General features: G+C 40.2%; 1 long non-coding RNA gene across 16 annotated transcripts in view; it reads left to right on the plus strand.

The window, feature by feature from the left end:
* LOC140705792 (uncharacterized) overlaps positions 1 to 20,539 on the plus strand; it is a 57,923-nt gene that overhangs the window by 5,306 nt on the left and 32,078 nt on the right. For 8 of the 16 annotated variants that reach the window (XR_013543644.1, XR_013543636.1, XR_013543638.1 and 5 more), the window contains 3 exons: positions 100 to 223; positions 1,471 to 1,657; positions 20,408 to 20,466. This is a non-coding gene — a long non-coding RNA (uncharacterized LOC140705792). Of the gene's footprint in view, positions 1 to 99; positions 224 to 1,470; positions 1,658 to 4,251; positions 4,831 to 16,210; positions 18,033 to 20,407; positions 20,467 to 20,539 lie in introns of those variants that run through there. The other 8 variants (XR_013543650.1, XR_013543651.1, XR_013543634.1 and 5 more) reach the window with 6 other exon arrangements.

The raw sequence follows: 20,539 nt of genomic DNA on the forward strand, positions 1-20,539 counted from the left end.
GAGCAGTATTATGAAACACTTTGTGATGGTGATGGCATGGTGGCAGCTGTACAGCTGGAAGATACAGAGACATAATCTGTAGCCTTTTGATCCTAACAGAAGGATGTAAAAATTCCATACCATGCTGCAAAGAGGTTTGAGACCGAGGACTGACATCAACTCTCACAGACAACTTTTCGACTCTTGTCTACAGTTTTTCTGCACTACCCATGAAGGGATTATGGTAAGTCTGAAGAAGTGGAATATTCTCCATGAAAGCTTGCAATTTGTTTGATTTTTAGTAATCAATAAAATATATTACCCACTCTAATGTAGGCATAATCTGGTCTATAAAATAGGGTTCTTGTGAGGTTTAAGTGAGGAGGGGAGAAGGAGAGCTGTGAATGCTGCCCTGAGCTCACTGGAAGAAAAGTAGGATATGTTACAAATTTTAAAAAATGTAACTTAGATGGTGCCTTATCCATTCCACTGGAACTATTAATGCAGTTAATAGGTTTGAATATATTACAACATTTGTATTGCATTTTGCTTTTATTAGTAACATCAGGTGGCTGTTACTGTCCTCCTAAGACAGGGTTATTTGCCTTTTAAATAATAGTTTAAGAATGCATAATAATTTCTAAAATTTAGTCCCTCAGGCCTCTTTTTAGTTATGTAAGCTACATTAGCTGAAATGCCTTTTCCCATACAGTCATTAAAGATACAGGAGCCTCGTCTTCCTTTCCCTTTGGCCACCCTGTTTTTTTAGGTTAGTATGTAATTCTGGCCAAAATCGTACATACAGTGCATGGCTATAAAATTCCTCAGGTAATATATGCTTTACCAAGTTTAGAGTAGAGCATACCAAACATAAATTTAGTTTTTAAATTGGAAATAACCCCTTTTAAATATTTTTACAAATGAAAAGATGACCACTCTCATAAGAATTTTTTTTATTAATAGCTGCCAAAATGGAAATACAGTGATGCCTTGCAAGACGAAAACAATTCATTCCGCAAGTCGTTTTTTATTGCAAAAATTTCTTGTGAAGCACAGTTTCCCATAGGAATACATTGAAATTTAATTAATGTGTTCCTATTTGCCTTGCGAAGCATGGCCATAGAAAAATTTGTCTTGCGAGTCACCAAAAAAAATCACAAAACACTTTCGTCTTGCGAGTTTTTCATTGTGCGAGACATTCGTCTTGCAAGGCATCACTGTAGCTAAAAGGTGGAAGATTGACACCCTAGTGTCTATTAATGGTTGATATGAAATGGTATGAATTTTAGCTCTTGGCAGAAAATTAACACATGAAGCTAGAATTAAGTAAGGACCAAACATACACTGACAAGTTTATTTAATATTGATAATAATGTTGTCTGCTGTTATTTTCCCATTCCATCCCAACTAATCAGACCCCACCTTTTCAGGCTCAAAAAATAAAGTATGTCATTCTCTAGTTGTTTCTTTAATTGTTGTTGGTGTTTACAGATCCAAGCTTCAAAAGAACTGAATACCAAACAGGGGTCTTAAATCATTACTAGGTGTGAAGTACCAAACAGCACTCTCCCTTTATCTTAGAACCTTACATGAATGTCTTGCCATGTGGTTGCTGTATGCTGACTCTTAGGTTTGATGAAGTGGACATGTTCCATGAAGCATACATGAAAATATAACAGTAAGTTTTTAAGATGCTTTTGTTTTGTTTTATTTTTCTTGTTGAAAACTTATTAATACTTGTTCTACCTTTATTAGTTTATAAACAAGAATGCTAACCCAAGGATAAAATGACCTGCAACACATGTAAATGTTTTACAGCGTTATGGCTACTCAAATGTACCTTAAAATTAGAACCCAAGCAAGTAGGCAACGTTAAATAACTAAAAAACATTTCCATTATTTTTACAACATTTGTGATTTAAGGTTTTAGGATTTCAGTGTTTGTTTGTGTGTGTTTTATTTTTAACAGATGTACTGTATGTCAACATTGTGTTTTTTTAAATGTGTTGCAGTTTATATGTTTGTAATTCTTATAAATGAAGACTTTTTTAAAAAGAAAAAATAATGATATAAAGAATGTAATATGATACTATATGATATGATAATGGATAGTAACTCAGTGATTTGGAATACCTGCCTGTGGAGCCAGAGTTAGAATTTTGATTTCTAACATTGCCTCTTGCGAAAAGAGCCAGCCTATGTAGCCTCGAACAAGCTGCACAGTTCTAGAGCATCTCTAGAAGAAGAGATTGGTGAACCAGTTCTGAGTCCTTTATACCCTAAAAAATTGGCACAATCTGCTATGTCAGAATTAACTTGCCAGTACCTAATTCTTATCAGAAAGGAAATTTTGGAACCTTTAGACTAGTAAACATTTCCAAGATTTGTACAAAATTCTGTTACCGAACAAACACTTTCCATACTTTTTGTTGTAAATCTTGCTTTTGATAGACTCAAAGCTTGGGAAAATTACTTTTTAGACTCCATTCTCTGAAATCTCTAGCAAATACAGATACTGGCCATGATGCCTAGGGGATTGTTGGTATTGTGGTCCAAAAATCACCCCCACCCCACTCCTGCAAAAGAAACTGAGTAAGACATTGGTGTTGCCTGTATTGCCAACACTGTCCTTGTAGTTTGGATTGCTAGGAGATTGGCTGAAACTGCTAGTTAACTCAGGAAGAATTTACTGTCTTATGCATGCTTCTCTTTATTGACTCAGTTGTGGCTATGGCTGGCGTTCCTCTTGATCTGTCCTACTGTGGCATTGTGCCTCATATTTACATCCGAGAGCAACTTGACAAAAATATGACCCAGGGTTCCTCCAGTAATGATCCAGTTTTGTGCTTTTCTTATTATATGTCATCAAGTCAGAACTGACTTGTAGCAACCCTAATAGGGTTTTTAAGGTTAGTGAAGTATTTAAGATATTTTAAGTATTTTTACTAATTCCACCCTCTGTTGAGTTTCCATGGCAGAGCTCGGGACTCGAACTCAAGTCCCTTGACTCTTAGTCTATTACTCTATCCACTATACCAGTGGTCCCCAAGCTTGGGCCTCCAGATGTTCTTGGACTTCAACTCCCAGAAATCCTGGCCAGCAGAGGGGGTGCTGAAGGCTTCTGGGAGTCGTAGTCCAAGAACATCTGGAGGCCCAAGGTTGGGGACCACTGCACTATACCACACTGAGTAGCCAATTTCTTTATATTATCTGCCAGTTTTTTTCAAAAACCAGCTTCAAGGGTATTGCGAGGTAAATACAGATGTAACTTGATTACTGTGAAGGCAAGGTGGATGAGAGTGCGCCGTCTCCTCCAGATAACAAGGATGTGGTGGTCAAGGAAAGGGAGAGGGATGTGTTAAAGCTGAGGGATGGTGAAGAAAGGGTTAAAATAGAGGTTTGTCTTACAAAAGAAGGGAAGGGAAAGGAGGAGGAGCAAATAATTAACGTGTGGGAAGAGGATATAAAAGTAGGAATGGGCGTGTAGGATTTTTGGATATTGACAAATAAGAAGGAGAGAGAGGAGAAGAAACGTGATCATGTAAGCAAACTACTAAAAGACTTTCCTAATCTGAAAGTGGGAGGCTTGTTGCCGGACCCAATACCCGAGAGAGGGAGTGACCATAAAAGAGACTTCAGAATGGACAGTGGTGGTCTTCCCGAGGGGGCAGATCCCATCTACAGCAAACCACCTCTGGAGGAGGATTGGGCTCGCCACCCATGCTGTGGCACCATTTGCGTGGTAAGGAGTGCCCCATTGAGGAAGCCTGTGGACAAAGAACTCTTTCACCGGCTCCCCAGTATAAGAAAGGACGTTGGTTATAACAGTGTTACGCAATTTGGATGACAATTGAATGATTGGGATCAAGTTTACGCCACTGAAGTTGTTATTGATACTCCCCTGTTAAAAATGAATAAATCTGTTAATAGTTTGAACAAGTTGTCTGTTTCAATTTCTGTGCCACTTTTGGGACTGCCTAAGACTTCACAATAACCTTTTGACAATTAGCAGCCCAGTATTTGTGATCCTTGAACCAGGGATTGGACAGTTCCCAGAATCCTCTTACTACCATGGCCAGTGGGCCTTGTTGGTTTGAGTGTTCTGGGAGTTGTAATCAAAACATAATTTTTACAAGCTTTGTTTCTATCCCTTAGAAAGGTATTTATAATTGTATATCTAGTAATGCAATGTAGTTCTGTGGGGCGAATGTTTTTCTATGATATTTATAACGTCTTTTGATTTGACTTTGTTCTGACTTTTTTTGCCCATAGGAACGCATTAATTAGATTCCAATGCATTTCTATGGGAAAACGCGTTTCGCAAGAATTTTTTTTCGCAAGACGACGATTTTCCCCCCATTGGAATGCATTAATTAGATTTCACAAGACAATGTTTTCACAAGACAACATTTTTCGCGGAACGAATTAACATTGTCTTGCGAGGCACCACTGTATTAAGTCTTTGGACTAACCACTTAATTTTTGCCCAAAACTGTAATGCAAGTATTAACTAAAACTAATTACGTTTGTTACACTGTCCTTCCTCCTTGTCTTCAGTGCTGTCAGCATTTAGATAGTACTCTCCTTTGGAGGAGAGATCTTTTGTAAAAAATATTTGCGAAACTCTAAATTACCATGAATACCAGTTCATGTTCATGTAAATACAGTACAAAATGCACTGCTTTCGTGAGCTCTTATACTTCCTGTACTGATTCTGACCTGTTCTTCAGACATCTCTGAAGAATCAGGCTCTGTGCCTTTAACAGTTCTGTTATCTCAATCTCATACCTTTCCCCTCCCCAGAGGGCTCCCCAGAGAACACACCCTTTTCCTCATTGCTAATAATCCCCACACCCTGCTCTGCTGGTATTATTGTCCTCCTGTGTTATCTTGTGTTTGTTTTGCTCTTATTTAAACCTTAAAGGCTTCAGGGCAGGGAGCTTGCTTTATCTCCTGTTAGTCAAGCCCTGTGCAAGTTCATGGGGCTGTATAAGTGCTTTTGATAATAAATAGCAACAATAAAATAGGTCATCTCAGAAAAAGAAACCAGTTAACTGCAGGAAAGTGTGACTATGGGCTCAATTCCTTCAGGCCACCTTCTGTTGTTGTTGTTTTCCTCCAGGAGATGTATAAGAAGAGTGTGATCATTTCTGGTCCTGGAAGCAGAGCTGTTGTCAATAAGAGAGCTTTTGGCCCCTCCCTGCACAGCCTTGCTGCTTTTGTAGGTTCTACAAATCCTTCTTCACATCATGATCCCCTTGGGCCTGTTGTGTTTGAGCATGATAAAAAGCAGCTTGTAGACCACTTGCCACATAATGTTTGGAAAAGCTCTCTCTTAGGTCTCAAAACCTGAAGGAAAACTGGAAGGACAAGGTGGTCTGGCTTGTAATAGCTTGCTGGGTAAATGTGTCAGGAGTGCAGAAAGCCAGTAACTGTAGCTTTGAGCTCTTTCGTGTGTTCTTCACTTAATGTGTTGTCAGCTAAATTTGTGGGTTCCTTCTAGTATGAGATTCTTACAAAGGATTGGTGTTGTAACTTGTCCTGTGTCATACCAACATATTATATCCTTTGAGACACCAAAGTAGCACTAGATGGAATGTGTAGGAATCGGCGGTTCCTCAGCTCAGACCTTCTCCTCCTTGTTGTGGATCAGCAATCTACCTAACCAAGGACTTATGGACCAGCATTTCTAGGATATTACATAGGCAGTGATGGGGAATGGGGGTAGGATTTTTTAGAAAAAAATACCACCCCTGCTGAATTATTTATTTATTTATTTATTTATTTATTTATTTATTTATTTATTTATTTATTCATTCATTCATTCATTCATTCATTCATTCATTCATTCATTCATTCATTCATTCATTCATTCATTCATTCGATTTATATCCCGCCCATCTGGTATATTTTACCACTCAGTATGGGACTGGGAGCCTTCAAACAGCAGGAGGTAGAGCAGCCCTCTTATTTCCATGCTGTTTCTGCACCGCTTCTTCGCACCCTCTGAAAAACATCCAGCTGCACCTTTGTAAGTCACAAGGATTCCTTGCAACTTGCAAGGGTGCATGGAAGAACACGTTCTGACAGATGCTGCATCCATAAAGAGTGTATGGCAGCAGGCTTTGCCAGGACTCATTCTGCCATGCATCCTTGCAAGTCACAGTGAGTCCTTCTGACTTGTAAAGGTGCAGCTGGTAACTGAAACATCAGCAGCTTGTAGACTTAAACAGGGAAAGTGACTCTCTTCACCATGTCAAGATGAAAAGCTTCCCCTCAGTCCAGAAGCTGCCACTTGCTTTAAGCCAAAATCTTCATGGTGAACACTGTCTTCTCATCAATACATCGTGCTGCTTTCCAGCTCATCAGTTGACACCCCCTGATGGAAAGATTCCAAAAGATAAAAAGTATGTTAGGCCAAGATTGCTCCAGAGCCTACTTGAATTGTACCGTTCCTTCCATCTCAGTGCCAACAGCTGCTTTCTGGGAAGAGTTTTTAGCAGGTCAATTTCCTTCCCCACCCTCTAAAAGCTTTCCACCATCAGCCACCTTGCAGAATGCATCTGTGAGAATTATTTCAAATATAATGGTATTTTAAAAATATTATTTCAAAAATAGTGGTATTGTTTTATTATGATGATGGCATTATCAAGCAAGCCAGCTTTGGACATTTGTCAACCTTGAAAGATAGGATATTATATTTTTAATAAATAATCTTGTAATTCTGCATGCTTGACTCCCTTTTATTAATTACAGTACTAGAAATGCAGTACAGTACTAGTTCCTTCTCTTGGATATGGAAGTTTCAATGCAAAACCTGAAAACTGAAAAGCAGGTGCTGCTAACCAAGGAAAGTCATTGGTGTCTGGAAACCTGTTGCTTAGCATAGTAAGTCCCATTAGAGTAGGCCCATTGAGCCAACTCCTCTATAAGTTCCATTGAGTCAAACAGGACCACTCTGACTCATCACGCTCAGGAATAAGATTTCAGCTGGTGTCTCTATCTACATAGAGTGGGGTGGGCAACCTCAGCAGAGCCAAGGGCTGTTTTTCAGATCTGTTGGCAGTCCAAGAGTTGAACTTGAAAGGCAAGTGGTAAAAAGAGGAGGGAGTTCAACCTAAGAGCCTAATTTGCATATTTTAAAGAAAATACCTTAAGGTTGCTGCTGCAATAGGTGTTATTTACCTGAAAAGTTGATTTAGCATAAATTGTTCTAAACTGGAAAAAAAGTCTTACTCTAGTGGCCAATTTCTTTATTTAAACAAAATTATGGGAGGATGGGGGCTACACGTATACTGGGGACCTGCCAAAATAATCAAATTGCCCCCATGCCTTCTAGGTTCAGGAGGATATTATTTCAGCACTATTTTTTAAAAGAAGTTTATATTTTGGTGTTGGAAGGCCACAAAAATGTGCTGAGATATAAATGTGAGCTATGGTCATGAACTTGCAATGCCACAGAGACTTGGTGGTGGTCATGTAGGACCTTCCATCTTGCAAAATGTTATCCTAATTGTGTTAGAATTGGCCATACTAGACATATTCACCAGTAACATGAGTTTTGAAATATTTCAGCAAGAGTGCTGCATCGATTTCAAAAAACACAGGTTAGTTTTGTCAGTCTTTATATACCTTTGAACTTTATGGTCAATATCCTATTGCTAGCGCCAACTAAGAGTAGGCTCACTGAATCAATTGCTCAGTGGTAAAGCAATACTCATATTAATCGTATCTATTAATCTCAGGGCTACCTGAGTTGACTGGCAAAAGGACACTGGCCTGTGCATGCTTAACTATGTTTAGTGCTGCCTTCAGAGCTTAGAGCAGGATTTTGACACATGGCATCGAAGAATTTGGAAGCGAGAGAGAGGGGTCTTTTGTTAGTCCTGTAAAATCCTGTATGTATGTGTTAAACCAAACTGATCCTACTTTGAAAATTTTGCTGAGGGACAAACTCTTTATGCACTGGCAAAATAGCCCAGAAATGGGTATAAATTTTTATTTCAATATTTGGTTATTTGGGGGGGGGGGATAGACTGCTACATTGCCCCTGTTTTTCTGGTTGTGTAGCCTATAGCAGATGAGCGACTAACTCAGATATGAACCACATTAAAATGATAGAGATATGAAAGTGACGTACTATCTCTGTATCTTTTACTTAAAAGTAGCTACAACCTTCATGAGGACATATGGGATTATTCCTGGAACATTGGGAAACAAGTGTGGGTGAATCATAGGAGCCAAGCAGAGCAACGGATGTGTGGGAAAAAGGCTACCTGTACTGGAGCATAATAAGGGAGTATATAATAATAATTACTGTTATTGTAATAAGGGCTGGGTGACTATCTGAGAAAAAGGTGTCTGTCAATAACCTCAGCCTGGTTTGTTTAGTAATAGTTATGTACATATGACAATAATATCCATGGCCAGAACAGAACACTGGCAGTGCACCAACTATGCACCGTTCTGTTCAGGTGTATGTAGGTTAAGCTGAACAATTAATTGAAGTTGGCATACACGCTGTCTCTGTGCTCTGTTGATAGTCTGCAACAGAGCAGAGAATCCAGCTCCCAGAACAGTCACGTGTCAGACTCCTTTGTTTCTGCAGACATGGAAACCAGTTCCCGACCCTAAACCAGAGCAGGCCCAGCCACTGGAATTGCTGCACCAATGTCCAAAGCTTTAAAACTTTTGCTTCATTTGGATGATAGCTCGCAGAATCCCCACAAAGTTTGTGGAAGTTATAGTCCAAAACATTACTTTTTCTAAGTTCAGTCTGTTGTTGTTGTTGTTGCTATATGCCACTAATTCATTTCTGAATTATGGCAACACAATGGATGGATGACCTCAGAAATATATTAATTTTTGTTTATATATAATAAATAGATAAACAATAATTTTATAGATAGATAGACAGACAGATAAATTACACTAAATTACACAAAAAAAATTGTGTAATTTATTCCATCCTGCTTTTCTCCTCCCTATTTTATCCTCACAACAGCCTTGTGAGGTGTGTCAGCCTGAGAGAGTTTTGACTGGTCCAAGTAATTTCATAATCATGGGGAGTTTGGATCCAGATCTCTAAGTCATAGTGTAACACTCTGTTCCCTACACCACAATAGCTTTAGAGCATGGGTTAGTTAAAGTGATGGATGGAGTTCAGAAGGACATTACCTGTGGCTATCTCTGCCACATAGAAAGAGCCATTGGAGCACACAGGTTTGTACTTGTGCCAGCATGTGTTTGCTCTGCAATGATGTCAAGAACCTGGGTTTTTACTTCCCTCTCTAATGAGTGATCAGTTCACATAAATGATGGGAAGATAATAAATATCTTCAGAGCACATTTGGGCTCTATTCTGTTGGGGACATCCACTCAAATTGAATGTTAGAAGAGTGAGAACAAACAAAAGAAAATACTGCTTTACCCAGGGTGTTGTTAATCTGTGGAACTCCTTGCCATAGGATGAGGTGGCGGCATCTGGCCTGGATGCCTTTAAAAGGGGATTGGACAGATTCCTGGAGGAAAAGTCTATTGCATGGTACAAGCCATGCTGGAGATGTATAATCTCGAGGCTTAAAAGGAAGGTACTTAAAAATGCCAGATGCAGGGGAGGGGTATCAGGAGACAGGTATCTAGTTGTGTTGTGTGCTCCCAGAGGCATCTGGAGGGGCTACTGTGAGATACAGGAAGCTGGACTACTGTAGATGGACCCTTGGCCTGATCCAGTAGGGCTCATCTTATGTTCTTATGCTCTGTTTCACATGTCTTGAGACATGGGCCCTTTGAATGCTTATTTTCTGGATATACTGTATGGGATTTGGATGGGTAATAATCTGTGAAAGATTCTGCTCCGCTGCAGGAACTGGCTGTTGGATTTATGGGGCCATGTCTTGTCTGCCTGTTGTCACTGGTAGCTCAGCCAAGAAGGGAAAAGGTGTGTGTGTTTGGCAACACACATTGCAGAAAGTATAGGAAGTTGGACTGACTGATATCACACCTCAGAACACACAAAATACAGTAATGTTTTTCTTTTGCTTTGACAGGAATTGCTTTTGAATGCTTGTGCAGGCTTTTGGGGTGAGAATTTCGGTATGAAGTGTCTCAGCAGGAATGTTTTATTATGTGTTCATTGTTACATTTGTACCCTGCCGTTCCGTAAACATTCCTAGAGAGCAAACAACAATAAAATCAAAAGTAAAGGAAGGAATTTTATAGACAAGGAATTTAGAAAATAATACCAAAAGCAAAAACCAAAGTATTTGACATCTTTTAAGACTAACAGAATTATTTCTGTGCAACCTTTACAGACTGAAGTGGGTTATAATTCACGAAAGCTTGCACTGAAATAAATCAGTTAGTTTTGAAGCTATGTTCTAGAATTCTGTTGGGGTCCTGTTTTTTTAGTCTGCTAAAACAGACTAACACAGGTATCTCTTTAAGAAATTTTCTGTGAACATTTTCCTCTGTCATATTTCAGATTATACACAATTTATTGCTGTGCTTAAAATGGGTTACTTGCTTCACATTGATGTAGGCCTGTTTCTGTACATTTTCCATTTCTCCCTGTGGTCTTTGTTTCCATTCTGTGTTATGGCCTTGCAAATTCAAAATTCTTGATTTTGCAAGGTAAAATATATCAACCTGGATTCATCTTGCACAATGAAGCAACAATGCACTCAAAAGAAGAAGATATGTGAAAGGGGGGGGGGAGCCAACAAGGAAAGAGGAAAACCAAGGCCTGCTCTGACTCACTAATAAAGCAGATGTAATCAAGCTATTAAGCATTGCGTGTGACCTGCTAGGTGCTTAATGGTTTTCTCTCCTCTGATTTTTGGTGCTAGGACGCAGCTACAACATAGCATTTACCAAATGTTGTGGCACATTTAATTTTGTAAGCCATACACTGTGCAGGATTATATTGTGACCTCAGTATAGCAGGGCTTTGCTGCATTCTTTATGTTCAGTAAAATAAGTAAATACAGAAGCCAATGAAAGAACCATAGAATTGGTAGTGTATGAAAATTCAGAGAGAGAACTTTGTTTTCCTTTTTCAAATGCCAGTATAAATTGCTAATAAAAAGGGAAAAATGCATAGGGAATAGTGTGAACTCACAGTGTACCATGTGTATCACATGACTTGCATTTATGGTCATGGCTGACTCTAGACTCCAAGCTGGCTAACTGCCAAGAGAAGAAAGTTATCGCCAGTGTATAATTTCCCATCACACTACTGGGTTGTTTGGAGAGGCTGCATGCAGCAGAATGGCTTCCTTCTATGTACCTCTGAAAAGCCAAGTTGCCTTCTCACAGCCTGAAAATGGCAACTGTTTTGAAAAGCAGGATAGCAAAAACTCAGATGGTCTTATCAGAGCTCTTTTTGTTTTCTACGGAGTAACCTCCAAGGGTCATTGATGGAAGGATGAAATCCTTGTGGGGTTGACAGGTCACAAACTGGAGATTCCACTCATCCGTTTTCATATTGGTCTCCGTTATTTCCGGCACCTTTAATGTAAGTTCTGTGGGCTCTTAACAGGTGCAGTGGGATTTGAGGAAGAGAAAGCACAGCTGCATCCTTTTCAGTGGCTGTGGCAGGTGAAATTTCAGGGCTGCAACCTGGTAAGGCAGGCAGGAAGCCTTATTTGCAGTTTGGCAACTTTACTTCCTCATCCTGGAAGGCTACAGCATCATCTTCATATACTGAACAGTCCCCTGACCATATAGTTGTATGTCTGCTAGCAGGGTTACTTGTGGAAGTAAAGGGAGAAGGCACATAACAGTACCTCATAATTTTCTCGATAAGCTGACTGAAGGGGAAAAAACCAGGTGCACTTCGATCCACAGAAGTGTGTTACTTAGGAAGGGCATGTTTTCTTTGCTGGAAAGTTGTTGTCAAATTAGACTACGGATAAGCAATGAATGCTACAGATTCACTTTAAGAAAGCTAAATCAAGTTAGATAGAGGCTGCCAAACCTGGTGTGGTATAGTTGGTAACCAAGATGAAATGAAGTGATGCTAAAGAAGAGAAAAGGAAATAGTGTTTTGTACAACTTGCACCTCCCAACCCCCCCTTCTAGCTGATTATTACATCTTTAAAGTCTTTGAAGCACACTAATAAGATTTGCAAGAATGACTCACACAGATCACACAAAGATAGGCCAGGTTGGACCTGTTTAGTCTCTCTTTTTAATGACATGTTGAAAAGTAGTGAAAAGAGTTCTCTCTCGAAGCTTGAAAAAGCAGCTGAATAACTTATGATTCACAGAGTTAATTTCAGATATTCAGCCTTCACAATGGATGATTGTTTGCCATAGAATTTGGTTTAGACTTCCTCGTCGAGGTCACAGTTGGTACATAATATTTCCTTTCTCATTTGCAGAGAAATAAACCTCAATCCCCTGTGGCCAGTTTTCTTTTCATGTTGTCTTTCTCTGTGAGGCAGAGATTTTCATAATTTTTGAAACTTGACTATGTGTTCACTGGGAGAGTCCCAAGCCTTCATAGAGTAATTAGCCCATTAAGTTATGATTTAAGCTGTTAGGATGGAATAGGTGGGACATTTCTGATTAAATCTTGACCAAACTAGCAAGGAGTTCATCCATCCTTTAAAATTGCTATGCTTCTCTCTCATTTCTTCAGTTTAGCAGGTGTAGGATGAAGTGGGTGAGACGTATTGACAGCTATGTAAATAATGCTGATCTGAGACTAAGGTTGCTTCTTCCCCCTTGCTAGGTACTTATCCTGTTAATCATAGAATCATGAAGTTGGAAGGGGCCATCAAGTCCAACCCCCACCAGCTTAGTGTAGGAATACAAATCAACGGATGTCTGCCAGGTGGTTGTCTAAATTTCTCTTGAATATCTCCAGTGCTGGAGCATTCACCGCCTCTTGAGGTAATTGATTCCATTGCCATACTGCTCCAAACAGGAAGTTTTTCCTGATATGCAACTGAAATCTGGCTTCCTATAAGTTGAGCCCATTCTTGTGTGTCATGCACTCTCAGATGATTGGGAACAGATCCTGCCCCTCTGACAGCTTTTCAAGTATTTGAAAAGTGCTATCATGTCTCCCCTCGGTCTTCTTTCCTCAAGCCTAAACATGCCCAATTTTTTCAGTCTTTCCTCAGCTCCCTGATCATCCTTGTTGCCTACCTCTGAATTTGTTCCAGTTTGTCAACATCCTTCTTGAAGTGCAGTGTCCAGAACTGGGCACAGTACTCAAAAAGAGGCCTAACCAGTGCCGAATAGACAGGAACTAGTATCTCATGGGATTTGGAGACCATACTTCTCTTAATACAGCCTAAAATAGCATTTGCCTCTTTTGTAGCCAAATCACACTGTTGGCTCACATTCAGCCTGTTATCTGTGATGATTCCAAGATCCTTCTCACTTGAAGTATTGCTGATCCAAGTATCTCCCATCTTGTAACTGTGTATTTGATTTCTTTTTCCTAGGTGCAGTACTTTGCACTTATCCCTGTTGAATTTCATTCTGTTGTTTTCAGTGTTCAAGCCTATACAGATTGCTTTGAATTTTGTTTCTGTTTTCTAGGGTATTAGCTGTTCCACCCAATTTTGTGTCATCAGCAAATTTGATTAGCATTCCCTGTGTTTCTTGATCCTGGTCATTAATAAAAAATGTTGAAGAGCACAAGGCCCACGACTGAGCCCTGGGGTACCCCACTTGTTACCTTCTTCCAGTTTAAAAAGGAGCCATTAATCATCGCCCTCTGAGTATAATTCTGTATCCACCTGATGGTTGATCTATCCAGCCCACACCTGGTTAGCTTGCTAATCAGGATATCATGGGGCACTTTCTCAAAAGCTTTGCTGAACTCAAGATATACTATGTCTACAACATTCCCTCTGTCTATCAGAGAGGTTTTCTGATCAAAAAATCAGATTAGTTTAATCTGGCAGGATTTGTTCTTGACAAATTTGTGTTGGCTTCTAGTTATGACTGCATTGTACTCTAGGTGGTTGTATAGTGACTGCTTTATAACCTGTTCCAGAATTTTCCCTGGGATTGATGTCAGGCTGACTGATTTGTAGTTCCCGGATTCCTCCTTTTTGCCCTTTTTGAAGATAGGGGCAACATTTTTGTGATTTTGTGAAGGGCAGACATTTTTCTAATTTTGTGAAGGGTAGAAATTGATCTGAAAGTGCTTACATGTAGGGTACATTTGTCTACATGTGTCCCACTTAGGGGATGGGGAAGAGTTGTGTTGTTCAAGGCGTCAGAAAAGGATAGTCTTACTTGTGGCATCTAGGCCTTGTCTCAGATCTGTTTAACCTCTGTATTGAGGTTAAAAAGATCTACTGATCCAAACTGGATACTTCAACTGAGTTGGGTTTTCAGCAAACTCAGCTGTCCCTTTGTTGGCTAATTCAGGTGAGAGAGCAGATGTTTTAAATTTGTGTCTGGGCTGCAGTGGTGAACTGAATGAGAGACAATAAACTCAAATTCAAACTGAACAAGATGGCACAGCTGTTGACAGGTGTTAAGTGCTTTTTCAGCTGGTTTAGAAAAAAACACGAAGTATCAGATATGCAGTTTGCAGATGCTTCGAAATCGAGATGGGCAAAATGTGACACACACCCCAGCAGCCTCGATTTACCTTTCTGATCTCCCAAAAAACAAACTTGGTCAATAAAAACAGCCTGTGGAGGAGCAAATGGCTATTGCAGGCCATTTGCAGGCCTTGCGTGTTTTAGGACTGGGAAGAGAGATTTTCCCAAAACCAGAAGTGATGACAAGTCACTTCCCATTTTCAATAAAGACTTCCCTGAGTTAAAGCAAGTCAGAGCTTGTGACCTATTGCATCCCCTAGAAAGAGGAGCTGTTGAATATTTTTAGAGGGGAAAAGTAAGACAGATGGAGGCCTGGGGACAATGACTGGCATAAAAGGTTACAACCCTTCAGAGTTCGAAGAATTCCAACTGTGACCTCTCTAAGACAGATCTTTGTGGCAGTTGTTCATTCTCTGGTAACCTTTAAGCTGGATCACTAGATCACATTGTAAGTGAAGCTGCTTTTGGAAATGGTCTGGGAACTCCAGATGATCCAGAACAGGGCAGGAAGACAGGCCTTGAGTAGGATTGGGTGGCATGAGCATGTATGCCTGTGCCTTGAGATTAACACTGGCTTAAAGGAGCTTTGTGGCGCACTGGTTAAAACTGCAGTGGAGACTCTGTTCACAACCTAAGTTCGATCCTGGGCTCAGGTGACCAGTCCGAGCTGGACTCAACCTTCCATTCTTCTGAGGTTGGTAAACTGAGTACCCAGCTTGCTGGGGGGTGGGAGCAATGTGTAGCCTACATAATTAAATTGTAAATCACCCAGAGAGACTTCAAGCACTATGAGGCAGTAGACAAGTGGCACAATTTGCTTTGCTTTAAACAAAATAACTGACAACCAATTTTACCATATCTCATAACGTTCAGAACTTTGTAAAATGCAGAATACTGACGTTTGGTAAGCTCCTTGTAATTTTTTATTGTTTAAAAGTATTTAGAGTGTTTTGTTTCCAAAAGGTATATGAAATTAATCATAGACCTCTATCCAAGTGTGTGTCAGTGGCATAAAGCTCTGTACAGGTGGAGATTGATGTCCTCTTATTACATAGCGCCTAAAACCCACATAATTTATGCAAGAATAACAGCAACTGACCAAGTGGGAGAATATATTACTTTTTACTTAACAGATTGAATTGGATCCAAATTTCCCTCAGTTAAGTTCCTTTAATGCCAGAGGATGAGGGCATTGCTAATGATTCCCTGCTCCCCCTGCAACAGTGATGTGACTCCTGAAACATTGTTCTGAAGTGGGGTGGGGGTGGGGGACAAGGTCTTCCAGGAACAGTGATGGAGACGATGCTGGGTGCTGTACAGGGAAAGGGAACCACTATTCTTCTGCCTTCTTCCAGGGGGGAAGCCTCTACTGGCTCCATATTCCCTCTGTGGTTGGAACAAGCAGTCTGTGCCCATGGGACATGGTGACACTGAGCCACAGGGATTGATGGAGCAGAGGCAGCAATTATTAATGATAGAGAGGTAACGGTGTTCCTGTTTGGGTAAAGTGAGTACTGTGAAAGGTTAATTTGAGAGGGACTTTTACTAGCTATAAACAGCACAGTGAGGCAGGATGTGGCTTGCACCTCTGCTGTTTCCATTATAAACGTGAGTCTTATTTCAGAAGTGTTCACTTCTCTGTTTGGTTTCCCTTTCAGGAAGTGAAAACATGAACTCATGGTGCCCTGTTTAAATGTCTCAGAATTCATCAAATGAAGTAACTTTGTGCGATCTGGGGTAGTGCAAATGCCTTATATTATGGTAGCAAAATAACAGAAGTCTGATTTTCAAAAATTATACAAACAAAAATGGCTTTGCACTGAGCTGCTATCTGCGATCAGTTCAGTGTGTAGAGGATTGGCACAATAGGGTCACTTTAAATGCATATTTTGCTTTTCAGATGTTTCAGCACATTCATGACCAGAGTTAATGTGTTTCATTACCATCAGTATCATGGATGCCTATATGTGAGAGGGATCCGTGCTGCCCCTTGGACAAGGCCCATTCAATGGGCTCGCTCAGTGAGCCTCCCTTCTTATTTTATTATTTATTTATTTATTTATTGGACTTATATACCGCCCCATAGCGCTACAAGCACTCTCCGGGCGGTTTACAATTTTTTAATTATACAGGCTACACATTGCCCCCCCAGCAAGCTGGGTACTCATTTTACCGACCTCGGAAGGATGGAAGGCTGAGTCAACCTTGAGCCGGCTACCTGGGATTTGAACCCCAGGTCGTGAGCACAGTTTTAGCTGCAGTACAGCGTTTTAACCACTGCGCCTTCTTCCAGGGGGTTCTTACTTCCATGGCCATCAGATGCTGTTATTGCTCCACCTTCTCATCATTGCCATTACTTGCTTGATGGGTGGAGAGTCAATGAGAATCAGGCAAGGGCATATACTGATCCTTTTTTTCCTTTCAGCTTTGTCAGTGCTAGAGCGAGAGGCAGATAAACAATCTGGGTACAGTGATGAAAATGAGGAGTACAGGAGGCCCCTTTCCTTGGTCCCTTAAGAGTATGGGCCCTTGACAGGTGGCACACTATAATTAGTTACAGCTGCACATAATCAAGTTGACTGTGATATATGTCAACTCTTCCATGATGTTCTAAGTATACAGAATTTATTTTACCAATTCTTTCTTCTGCCATCCCTTTGGGATTGTGCAGCTTACCCAAGGCTACACAGACCAACACTTCTCATGCAAGGCACTGTGGAGAATCAAACTCTCAGCCTCTGGGTTTGCAGCCAGCTACACAACTTGCTGAGCTCACTGACCTGGGCGATCTGAGTTCTAATTCCCCCTAGGTCATGGGCTGGTCTTTCATTCTGAGCCTAACCTATCTGAGAGAGTTCTTATAAGAATAATGGGGAGAGAAAAATCTATGTGTGTTGCCATGAGCTTGTTGAAGAAAATGTGGGATATAAATGAGAGAGAGAGGTTGAAGTTTGTGTGTTTATATACCACACCCATTGGTGCCGAGGGACTACTCTGGGCAGATTACATGGTCCATGATTATTTATTTTCACTTGTGCTGAATAATCATCTTGCCAAAGCAATATTAATTAGGCTAACCTTGGTACAGGTTTGATTTTTCTCAACAGAAGAGGGATAATTGAAAACATGTTCCTACAAGATTTCAAATATGTAGAAAAAATTATATAAACATGAATTGTATTGTTATAATTGTATTGTAAATGTGTATTATACATTAAGGAAAATGTGCAGTGTTTGAAACCAGATCTAGCTGTAGTTAGAGTAGACTTCTGGACATTTCATAAGTCTTAAATTTGTCATACTGATTTCAGTACAACTAAGTCTGGATCCAATCTGGTGACTGTGCTTTAAGGACAGTTTGAAGAGACAAAATAAGTTCAATATTTATCATTTAAAATTTTTATGTTTACAACTATAGCATCCTTATATTTAAGATATTTCTATGAGGTTCTTACATATTACAAACCAGAGACCTAACTAGCAGTTTTGGTACCCAGGGCAAGCAGTGCAAAATGTCCCCTGAATCAACTTTGCAATCCATGATGTAAAAGTAATACAAGAAGTAATTACATCACTGAACACTCAGCCAGCATCTTCCCATCTCCACAGGGGGATCAGCAGCACTGCCAGAGCTACATATATCTATCTATCTATCTATCTATCTATCTATCTATCTATCTATCTATCTATCTATCTATCTATCTATCTATCTATCTATCTATCTATCTATCTATCTATCTATCTATCTATCTATCTATCTATCTATCTATCTATCTATCTATCTATCTATATACATATATATATCTATATCTGTAACTATCTAGCTTAGCATATATAGTGTGCTAATCAACCATGAATATTAATAAGTTCGCTGGGTAGCTCAGAGCATTTGGTTGCAGAGATAGGATTAAGGAGTTTGATTCCCCACTGACCCTCGTAGGAGAAGAACTAGCCTGTGTGGCCTTGGGCAGCTACATGATCCCAAGGCACCCCTGAAGAGGTTAATGGTACACTACTTTTGAGTATTCTGTACCTAGAAAACCCTGAAAAGGATTGTGATAAGTCAGAGTTGACTTGATGACATGTAGTAGTAGTAGTAGTAGTAGTAGTAGTAGTAGTAGTAGTAGTAGTAGTAGTAGTAGTAGTAGTAGTATTTAATAAGCTGACTTCCTTCACTGTCTCGCCCAAAGATCTGTGAAGCCCTGGGTGGCCTTACTTTTTTTGACAATGGAGACCTGGTCTTCCCACATAATCTAGGTAGATCAGCCCACCATCTGAATAATCATCTTGCCAAAGCAGTGCATATATTAATTAGGCTAACCTTGGTACAGGTTTGATTTTTCGGAAAGCTTCAAATGGTGCAGAACGTGGCAGCTAGATTACTTAGTGGAGTGAGAAAATTCCAGCATATCTCTCCCATTCTGACTGTTTTGCACTGGCTGCCCATTTGTTTCTGCATTGACTTCAAAGTGTTAATGACTTATAAAGCCCTAAATGGTTTAGGACCTCGATACCTGGCAGAACGCCTTCTCCCACCTAGATCTACTCGAATCACTCACCAGAGCCAGGAAAGACGGCTGAGGGGCCTGATGCCGAGAGAGGCCTGAAACGAAAGAACAAGAAACCGGACCTTCTCGGTGGTGGCCCCTCGACTTTGGAACAGCTTGCCACAAGAGATCTGCCTGGCACCCTCGCTGAGTGTTTTTAAGAGTCAATTAAAAACTTGGCTCTTTAGGCAGGCCTTCCCTCCTGTCAATTCTTGATTGTAGTTTCTTGCTTTTGTTGTTTATCCTCCCATCTTGATCATATTATTATTATTGTAGATTTTAATTGTTGTTTTTATTGTTTGTCCACAATATATTGTGAGCCACCTTGAGTAGACTCCTGTCCAGAAGAGCGGGATATAAATCCAATAATAAATAAATAAAACCTCTTCCAGGCCAGAGTCTTGGTCTACCAAACCCTGGATAGATCTGCCTGCTGCTCCTTTGTTGGTGCCCGTTATACTGATCACCTTTCCACTGTTCTCCCCACCAGTCTGGACTACAGGCTGCGTGCCTTGCTGAAAATCATTTAATCAAATTCAGAGGCCTGTTCTACCTCTCCTATGCCAGTTGACCACATTGCTGAGCCAATCATATAAGTCTGGGGGAAGAGTCATAACCCTTAGCTTTGGCATTCATAGTTATGGCCCAGTTAAACATTACTGTCCTATAGATCTCTAAAGTTTGGCAAATTGATTGTGGTATAATCTTTCATAGGCTGAAACCCCACAAATTCATAACACAGATGCAGTAGCCTTCCCAGAGCACTTACTACATCTGACAAAAATTACTGTATTTTTCTTTGTATAAGATACTACTTTTTTCCTAAAATCATTACACTAAAAATTCAGGGGCATCTTACACACAGAAGTAAGCTGAGGAGAGAACAAAACAACCCGCACCTTGCCTCTGTAAACAGGCTTCCTTCAATCACAAAGCTTAGCTTCCTATAGTCAGGAGACTTAGCTTCCTCCAATCATGAGCTTTATGGAACTCATGTCAGCTGATGCTGAACAAACCAATTGGAACACACCTCGTTGGAGGTGGAGCCTATAGGCTCAGATGCAACGGGGATTCCTAATGTCTGAGTGTTCTGAGCCCAGAGGCTGACTACTCAAAGCTAAGTTTTCTTAATTTGGGGGTTGAAAAGTGTGGGTCTTATAAACAGAAAAATATGGTATGTCATAATAAATTCATTAGTAGCTTTGGCGGTGGTACAGAAATGTGTGCTGTTTTGCTATATTTTGTGAAATAAGTTCTATCTGCACCTTTCTGGGATCATGCCAGGGCCTTATACTTTTTTTGTTGCAGGTGGGATGGCTTTACTTAAGTTTGGTTCCAGCACATCTGACTGCTAGAAGCGAAGCAAGGTGAGCTTTCGGCTTTCAGATTGCCTTCTGCTGGGAATTTCCAATATCATGAAGTTGCTTAAAATAGACAGAG

Source organism: Pogona vitticeps, chromosome 1 (assembly GCF_051106095.1).
Source record: "Pogona vitticeps strain Pit_001003342236 chromosome 1, PviZW2.1, whole genome shotgun sequence".
Taxonomy (NCBI): Eukaryota; Metazoa; Chordata; class Lepidosauria; order Squamata; family Agamidae; genus Pogona; species Pogona vitticeps.